Source organism: Mandrillus leucophaeus, unplaced genomic scaffold, assembly GCF_000951045.1.
Source record: "Mandrillus leucophaeus isolate KB7577 unplaced genomic scaffold, Mleu.le_1.0 Scaffold340, whole genome shotgun sequence".
Classification (NCBI taxonomy): Eukaryota; Metazoa; Chordata; class Mammalia; order Primates; family Cercopithecidae; genus Mandrillus; species Mandrillus leucophaeus.
Genome location: NW_012103588.1, coordinates 2,014,074 through 2,022,341, shown reverse-complemented (window position 1 = coordinate 2,022,341; position 8,268 = coordinate 2,014,074). Strand labels below are relative to the sequence as shown.

General features: G+C 37.3%; 1 pseudogene across 1 annotated transcript; it reads left to right on the top strand.

The window, feature by feature from the left end:
- Positions 1-7,160: 7,160 nt before the first annotated feature.
- LOC105545877 lies at positions 7,161-7,991 on the top strand (annotated as a pseudogene). Its single transcript, XR_001007008.1, has one exon. The product of XR_001007008.1 is annotated as a 60S ribosomal protein L7 pseudogene (transcript).
- Positions 7,992-8,268: the final 277 nt, after the last annotated feature.

The window sequence follows — 8,268 nt, the reverse complement described above, 5'->3', positions numbered from 1 at the left end:
ATCTTTGGAGGCATGAGCTTTCATCTTATGCAGGTTCTGAAGTTAAGAGCAACTCAGGGATTTCTAGGTAGGTTATTCACAAATTGGAGTGCTTATACCCCAAAGCCATTGCCCATGAATGTGTATGAAATTGTAGGATAAACAAAACACACCTTTCCAGAGTATCCGTTTTACTTCATATTGAGCACCATGCCACAGTTTTCTTATACTAAAATGATTGCAAGTATATCACAGGCTGCAAAAATCAAATGAATAATTAAAGTATAAGACTTCAAAGATATCTCTTAAATTGGTGGAGTTTTTCAATTGTTTGTTTGTTTGTTTGGATTCTGCTCCCATGTTCCCTGGGTGTTTATTTACTATCCTCTCATGTCAGGGTACTGCTTGGGAAAGTTTGGCAAGTATTGCTTTTTTATATGAAGGTCATGAAGTCGCTTTCTTTCTTTTTATCTCTCTTCATAATACAGTCCTCTAGCGTGAGTCCAAACTTCGGTTCACACTCGTTTCTTAAAATCCTAGGTCAAAGAGTGACATAATTAATCTCCAATTTAGGAATTTCTCATACATCTGAAAACATATATTCTATGCCCTCTGATTAGACTAGCTTGATAAAAGAACACTGTGTGCTTTTTAGATTCACTGCTTATATTCTAAATAATTACAGTATTGCCAGTTTCATACTGACTTCCCATGAGTGGGTTGGCCTATGCTTCCTCCTCCATTTGGTATTCCTCCAGGGACTGCCTGTTGGATTTACCTTCAGATTCACCTTTTCATATTCCACCTAATGAGTTATCCCTCTCCTTTCCCTGCCAATCCAGCCCCATCAGCTATAACCCCTCCTTTTCCTATTCCTGATTTATAACACTCTTCAATAAAAACAAGGATGACATTTCACTTCGAAGTTGAGATAGGAATTGAATGAAGTAATAAATAGAATTTGTAGAATTTCTGACCCTCTTCAAGTGTCGTAAGTCAAACATTTTGTCATTCACATTGGGCAATTAATAAATTTCTACCATGTGCTTTACCTTGCCCCCAACTCAAGGTTTCTAAGATAACAAAAATATATATCTCATAGTTGCCTTAAAATATTAGACAATTTAACAGTAGCAAATATTTTTAAGGTGGTAAGATTATATATATATACACACACATACACACACATATATATACACACACACATATATATATATTCCTTTTTATCTTAATAAGTTTTTTTACAGAAGTTTGAGGTTTACAATCAATAACTGAGAACACAGTACAGAGAATTCCCTTATATCCACTCTTTATCACTTCACAGTCTTCCTCATTATTAACATCTTGCATTAACGTGGTACATTTGTTACAATTGATGAGCCAATATTGATACATTATTATTAACCAAAGTCCATAGTTTACATTGGGCTTCACTCTTTGTGTTACAGTTGTATAGGTTTTAACAAATGCATAGCGTCATGATTCCACTATTATAATATGCAGAATACTGTCACTGCCCTAATGTGCCCCTGTGTAGCGCCTGCTCAACCTTCCTCTTTCCCCTCAAATCCCAGGAAACCACAAATATTTTATTGTCTTTATAATTTTGCCTTTTCTAGAATACTGTATATTTAGAATCATATAGTATGTAGCCTTATCAGACTGGTTTTTTTACTAAGCAATATGCATGTAAGATTTATACTATTTTTTTGTGGCTTGACAGCCCATATCTTTTGTTGTTGAATTATATTTTATTGTATAGATATACTACATACAATGTGTTTATCAATTCACCATTTGAGGGACATTTTTGTTATTTCTAGTTTGAGAGGATTATGAATAAACCTATACACATTTGTGTACAGATTTTGGGGTGAGCCTAAATTTTCAACTTATTTGAGTAAATAACTAGAAAAGGGATAGCTGGACCACTTGTAAGGCTATGTTTAGTTTTATCAAGAAACCGACCAAAGTGTTTTCCAAAGTGGCTGTACCATTTTCACCTTTACCAGCAATGAATGTATTCCGCATTCTCACCAGCATTTGGTATTGTTGTTTTTATGTTTTGTTTTATTTTGTATTTTTGCCATTCTAATAAATGAAAGACTCTCTAATTATTTTATTTCATGTTACTGTTTCTCTTCAGGGTAAATGTCTTGTTGAAATATTAAGTTTTATTCCTCCTAAATTAAAAGTCAAAGTTAAGTTTACATGTGTCTGAGTTTTTAAACAAAATTCAAGTATTTAAAATCTAAAAATCCCCTCAATAAAGTTGATTGCTATAGGAATGAGATATATCAAAACCTTTTCTAAAGTAGAAAATTATGTAATCTGGGCTTAGAGGAGACAATTCATGAATAGTATCATCTTGAAAAGAGATATTTACATTACTTCTACTATGAATAGTGAGCCAATTTCAGTCTGAGAAAGAGAAATGAAAAGAATAAATACATGTAATTTTTAGTTTTTTAGAAATCATTTCAAGGCCACCAAATTTATTATTCTTAAGATGCAAATGAGGTTTCAGCAGGTATAGGGCATGTGATTTATTTTCAGTAAGAAAAACGTGATAGGTAATTTATTAATAAATTTATTTATACATTTCTTCATAAGGAAGGGCTTAGAGATGAGAGAATCTCTCTTTTAATAATATAGTCATTTCATGAGTAAAAGCCTACAATATGGGTTCACATCACACTATGGAGAAGGAAGCAGCTTGATTGGAGTGTATAGAAAGCAAACACATAATCAATAACTAGTTTATTCTTCTTTGTGGAGCAGAATGACACTTTGCAAAGAGACTGGAGTTTATACACTGAAAAACTTGGATGGGAAGAGATTGCTGGCTGGTTTGTAGCAAATGCTCAAGAGTTCTCTGGAGGCTTCAGCATGGTTACATATTGCTGGCTGGGTTTAAGAAAGCCAATTATTACGGGCTTTTATAGACAGGGTTTAGCATGCAGGATGCTTATTAAGAAGTGCCTTTGGGACCAGGTGCAACGGTTCATGACTATAATCGCAGCACATTGGGAGGCTGAGGGGGGATGATCACTTGAGGGAAGGAATTTGAGACTAGCCTGAGCAGTACACCAAGACCCTGTCTCCACAAAAAAAAAAAAAAATTAAATTGGCAGGGCATGCTGGCATGCAACTATAGTCCTAGCTACGCAGGAGGCTTAGGTGGGAGCATCACTTAGGAACTGGAGGATGCAGTGAGCTATGGTTGTGCTACAGTACTCTGCCCTGGGTAACAAAGTGAGATCCTGTCCAAAAAAAGTGAGGTAAAATTTTTAAAAAGGAAGTGCCTTGAGATCAAAAGCCATGAATGAAAAAGGAAGAAAAGAAGATTGGGGAGAGGAGTATGTAGGGCTGCCAGAACAACCCAATAACATTAGCCAACACCACAAGGGATTTAAAATCTGAAATGGCCCAACAGAGTTGCCCCACTTTGGGATAAAAGGACTTGAACTTTCTTTCTTTTGCCTAGATCAGTTGTTAAATGTGGACCACCCCTGGAAAGCCATGACCTTGGAAAAAGTAGGTCTCTACAGCTGAAGTAATTCCTGAAGAGGCTCCTCTCTAAAGGCTGTCTGCTGGCAGTACTCCCAGCAGTTATTAAGGATCTTTGTGGACCACATCTGTGTTCGCCATTCAGTCCCTTACACATCTATGATTCCATTTCTCATATGCATCCACAGAGCAGCTCCTTCAGGATTGCAGTGGGTCCCTTTTCCTGAAAGAAATTTAGAAGAGGGAGTTGAATGGGACCCACTATATTCCTGACCACTGCAGCTGATGTTTAAGCTACAAATGATAATGCTCCTCTCTCTCTTTTATCATCCACTCTAAGCTTCTTTCACCCTCAGCTGTTTGTTTTTGGGGTTACCTGGTGACAGATTAGAGATGTTCATCCCTTAGGGGCCTGAGCTCTTGGTCACCATGCCCTTCTTAAACCAAAGCTGTTGCACTTGCCTATCCACCAGGAAATGCCAATAGGTGCTCAAGTAAATCTCAGATGCTAAACATATTCTTCCCTGCTCCCGTGGAGTACTATCAGTTTTATTTCCACCTGATAATCAGATCAATTGCCAGGCCAATTTACTTGCTGATCCCTAGACACAACAGCCTAAATAGTTCAATAAGCCTCCTGTTGTGCTCCTTGGCTGAAGTGCTCCCCCTCTGAGGGACAGGAACTTTGAATTATCCATAGCTCAGACTTGTGGAAATGGATGATCAGATCCACTCATGCTTCTAGTATTTGGTTTCCAAACCCATGTACTTCTATGAGGGATATAATATCATGTTATTTGTTTTGATTTGAGGTATATATAGCAAATTGGAGATTGGTACTCCACCCTCAAAGTGTTGTCTCTGAGCTGGCACGTACTACTTAGTTGGTCTTTCAAACACTTTATCAGGCCAGCAGTTTGTGGAAGACATAGTATGTGATATCAACAGTGAATCCCATGGTAAGAAGCCTACTATTACCCTTTTGGGAAATAAAGTTTTGTGGTATCAGCCAGTGCTAGTGGAGCAAACTTTCTCTAAGACTTTGGATAGTAGTGCTGACTGAGGCCATGAAGAAAGGAAAGGCAAACCATGCACAGAATATATGTCTACTCCTGTTAAAATGTACCTACATCTCCTATAGTTTGGAAGGGGCTCAATATAATCAACTTGTCACCACATGCTCAGTTGGACTCCTCTAGAAATGGTACCATGTTAGGAGTTCAGCGTTTTCTTTGTTGCTGGCAGTTTAGACACTTAGCATTGGTAGAAGCTGTATCAGTGTTGGTAAATGAAAGCCCACCCATTTTGGGGGGCTATGGTCTCCACCTCTGCCACAGAGGACTGTCTCTATGAAGCCATTATGCCACCACTAGGGTAATGAATCTCAAAGTCTGGATGAAATACACTGTCAGAGTCATTTTGTCTTCTTTATTGTTGGATGCCTACTCTATGGTGAATGCGCTCTAATCTAACATTTAATTCTAAGATATTCACACTTTGTGCCTTCTTCAATGTGTGCATTCAGATTTGTCTATCTCAGTTCTCCTTGCCTCCAATCTTCCAGTCTTTCCCCTTACAAGTCCTTGACCAGCCATCCATGAATTTGGATATATTCTAATGTTGGGCCACTTTCCAAATGACCAGGTGGATAACCAGATGCATTGCCCAAAACTCTGCCTATTGGGATAATGTTCCCTATCTCCCTCCAACCACCAACTGTCTTTCAAGACCACCTCTGAGTAAGGATGTAAATGCAGTTGTCCATTTTTGACTTGTCCTCACATACCAAGCTGACTCAGCTGTAAACCAAATCTCTGACTTTTCCTTATTCTATCAGCTGGTCATTTGAGATCATAGTGCAACAGATATAAATTTATAGATGGTGCTGAAGCAACAGCAGTGAATGAAGTCCTTGTGCATTTGCTAGTGCTCTCTGGTCCTACTTACAACTGATTTTGATGTAGCATTCCAAGCTATGCTATGCTATGCGGTCAGGCAAAACCTGTCTGTTCATCACAGGCAGTTCTGGATACATGTTCACTTGATGTCCCATGTTCATATGTAAAAGTCAAACTGTAATAGAGGCTCACCAGCAACAGATAAACTCATCAAGAGGTCTGGAACTGGAAAGACTTATCAGAGTTGTCAGGTGTTAGGCCGACATAGTTGGTCCTTTATTCTCCTGCCTCAATTGGTCATTAGAAGTGAGCTAGAAAACCATGGCTTTGGTGAGGGTAGCTCTCTGCAGCTGAGGCCAACTCTGAAGAGGGTGTTAGCTGAAAACTGCTGACAGTACTCTCAAGCAACTGGAGCGATCTGGGAGTCACATCTCCAAATCTATCTCACTGTGGAAAAGAGGCAACTTTGAGTTGGTGGAAAGGTAAAAATCATTCACTTTGTTTCTAAGCTTATAGATGTTATATAACTCTCAGTTGCCAGTGTAACCTGTCCACATTAGTTATAAAGAAATGAGATGATGTTATCAAGTGAAAAGTTGAATCAGTGATGTAGCACAACGCTGAGGTACCTCACGTACTCACAGACTAATTTATGGCTATGATGGCACCATGGAGCAGTGGAGAGAATAAGTCTTCTTCTTCTTTTTTTTTTTTTTAAGGTATCTTACATGTTTAGATTTTAAAACATTTACAAATTGCAAATTGCACTTTTTGTACATTTGACAAATGTATAGAGTTGTATACACACCACCATGATACAAAACAGTTTTACTGCCCCAAAATATTCCTGAATGCTACACCATTGTAGTCACTCCCTTGTCCTGCACTTTCCCTGGTAACCACAGACCTGTTCTCTATCTGTAAAGTTTTGGCTTTTGGATATAAGTGGCAATATACACATACCAGAAAATTGGTAGAGACATACAGTATATCATCTTTTGTACCTGGCATCTTTCTCAACAAAATATATTTGAGATTCATCCATGTCGTTCTATCTATCAATAATTCACTGTCTTTTATTGATAACAGTTTTATATGAATGTACCATAGCCTTCTTTTAACCACTATCAATTGAAAGACAACTGGGTTATTTCCAGTTTGGTAAGCACATGCATGTTTTTCTGTGAACATAAGTTTTCATTTCTCTTGAGCAAAAAAAAAGCTGTTTTTAAATAAATAGTGTTGGATGATTTGACTCTCGATAAGGAAAAAACAATTTTCATATTATATACACAAAAATTAGCAGTGGATTGTAAATTTGTGTCAAATATTTTTAAGTAGAATAAGCAATTAACCCTAAAGAAAAATTTTACTGGTATTTTAGTAAACTTAAAAATATTAAATGTATGAACTATAACAGTTTTAAACTATATTAAAAAGAAGAAATTTGGTTATCAAAGATATCAGTAAGAGAGTGAAAAAGGCAAGTACTAGAGTGACTTATAATATATATATAATATATATATGACTAGCAGAAATTTTATATCCAGACTTCGCTTATTTTTGCATAATCAATTAGAACAGTGCAAACAAACTAAGAGCGAAAAATGGGCAAGAGACCTGAACAAGCAACCTAGAAAAGATGACACCCAATGGTAAACAAATTTACAAATATGGGCCCAATCTTTTTAGTTATCAGAACAATGCAAATTAGATCCACAATTCAATACTCCAACACTCATACTCCAGATTGGTTAAATTAAAAGTCTGACAATGCCTCTTTCTCCGGCTGGAACCACAGAGGGTGTAGAAGCGAAGAAGAAGAAGGTTCCTGCTGTGCCAGAAACCCTTAAGAAAAAGCGAAGGAATTTCGCAGAGCTGAAGATCAAGTGCCTGAGAAAGAAGTTTGCCCAAAAGATGCTTAGAAAGGCAAAGAGGAAGCTTATCTATGAAAAAGCGAAGCACTATCACAAGGAATATAGGCAGATGTACAGAACTGAAATTCAAATGGCGAGGATGGTAAGAAAAGCTGGCAACTTCTATGTACCTGCTGAACCCAAATTGGCATTTGTCATCAGCATCAGAGGTATCAATGGCGTGAGCCCAAAGGTCCGAAAGGTATTGCAGCTTCTTCGCCTTCGTCAGATCTTCAATGGAAGCTTTGTGAAGCTCAACAAGGCTTTGATTAACGTGCTGAGGATTGTAGAGCCATATATTGCATGGGGGTACCCCAATCTGCAGTCAGTAAATGAACTAATCTACAAGCGTGGTTATGGCAAAATCAATAAGAAGCGAATTGCTTTGACAGATAACGCTTTGATTGCTCGATCTCTTGGTAAATATGGCATCATCTGCATGGAGGATCTGATTCATAAGATCTATACTGTTGGAAAACTCTTCAAAGAGGCAAATCACTTCCTGTGGGCCCTTCAAGTTATCTTCTCCAGGAGGTGGAATGAAGAAAAAGACCACCAATTTTGTCGAAAGTGGAGATGCGGACAACAGGGAGGACCAGATCAACAGGCTTATTAGAAGAATGAACTAAGGTGGCTACTATGATTATTTTTCTAAGCTGGTCAGTTAATAAACAGTACCTGCTCTCAAATTGAAAAAAAAAATCTGATAATGCAAAGTGTAACCATGGATATGAAACAATTCTGTACAACCACTATCACTATTTATTTACAATCTACAGAAATGAGTATTGATGTGCAACAAAAGGCACACACAAGAATGTGTCAGAATTATTTATTATAGCTCCAACTGGAAACTTTCCCAAAAACATCAAGATGAAATGGAACAATGAGACTATGGTATATTTCAAATGATACAATATCACCATAAAAATGAAAAAATAATTTAAAAAAAGCTGTCATAAACA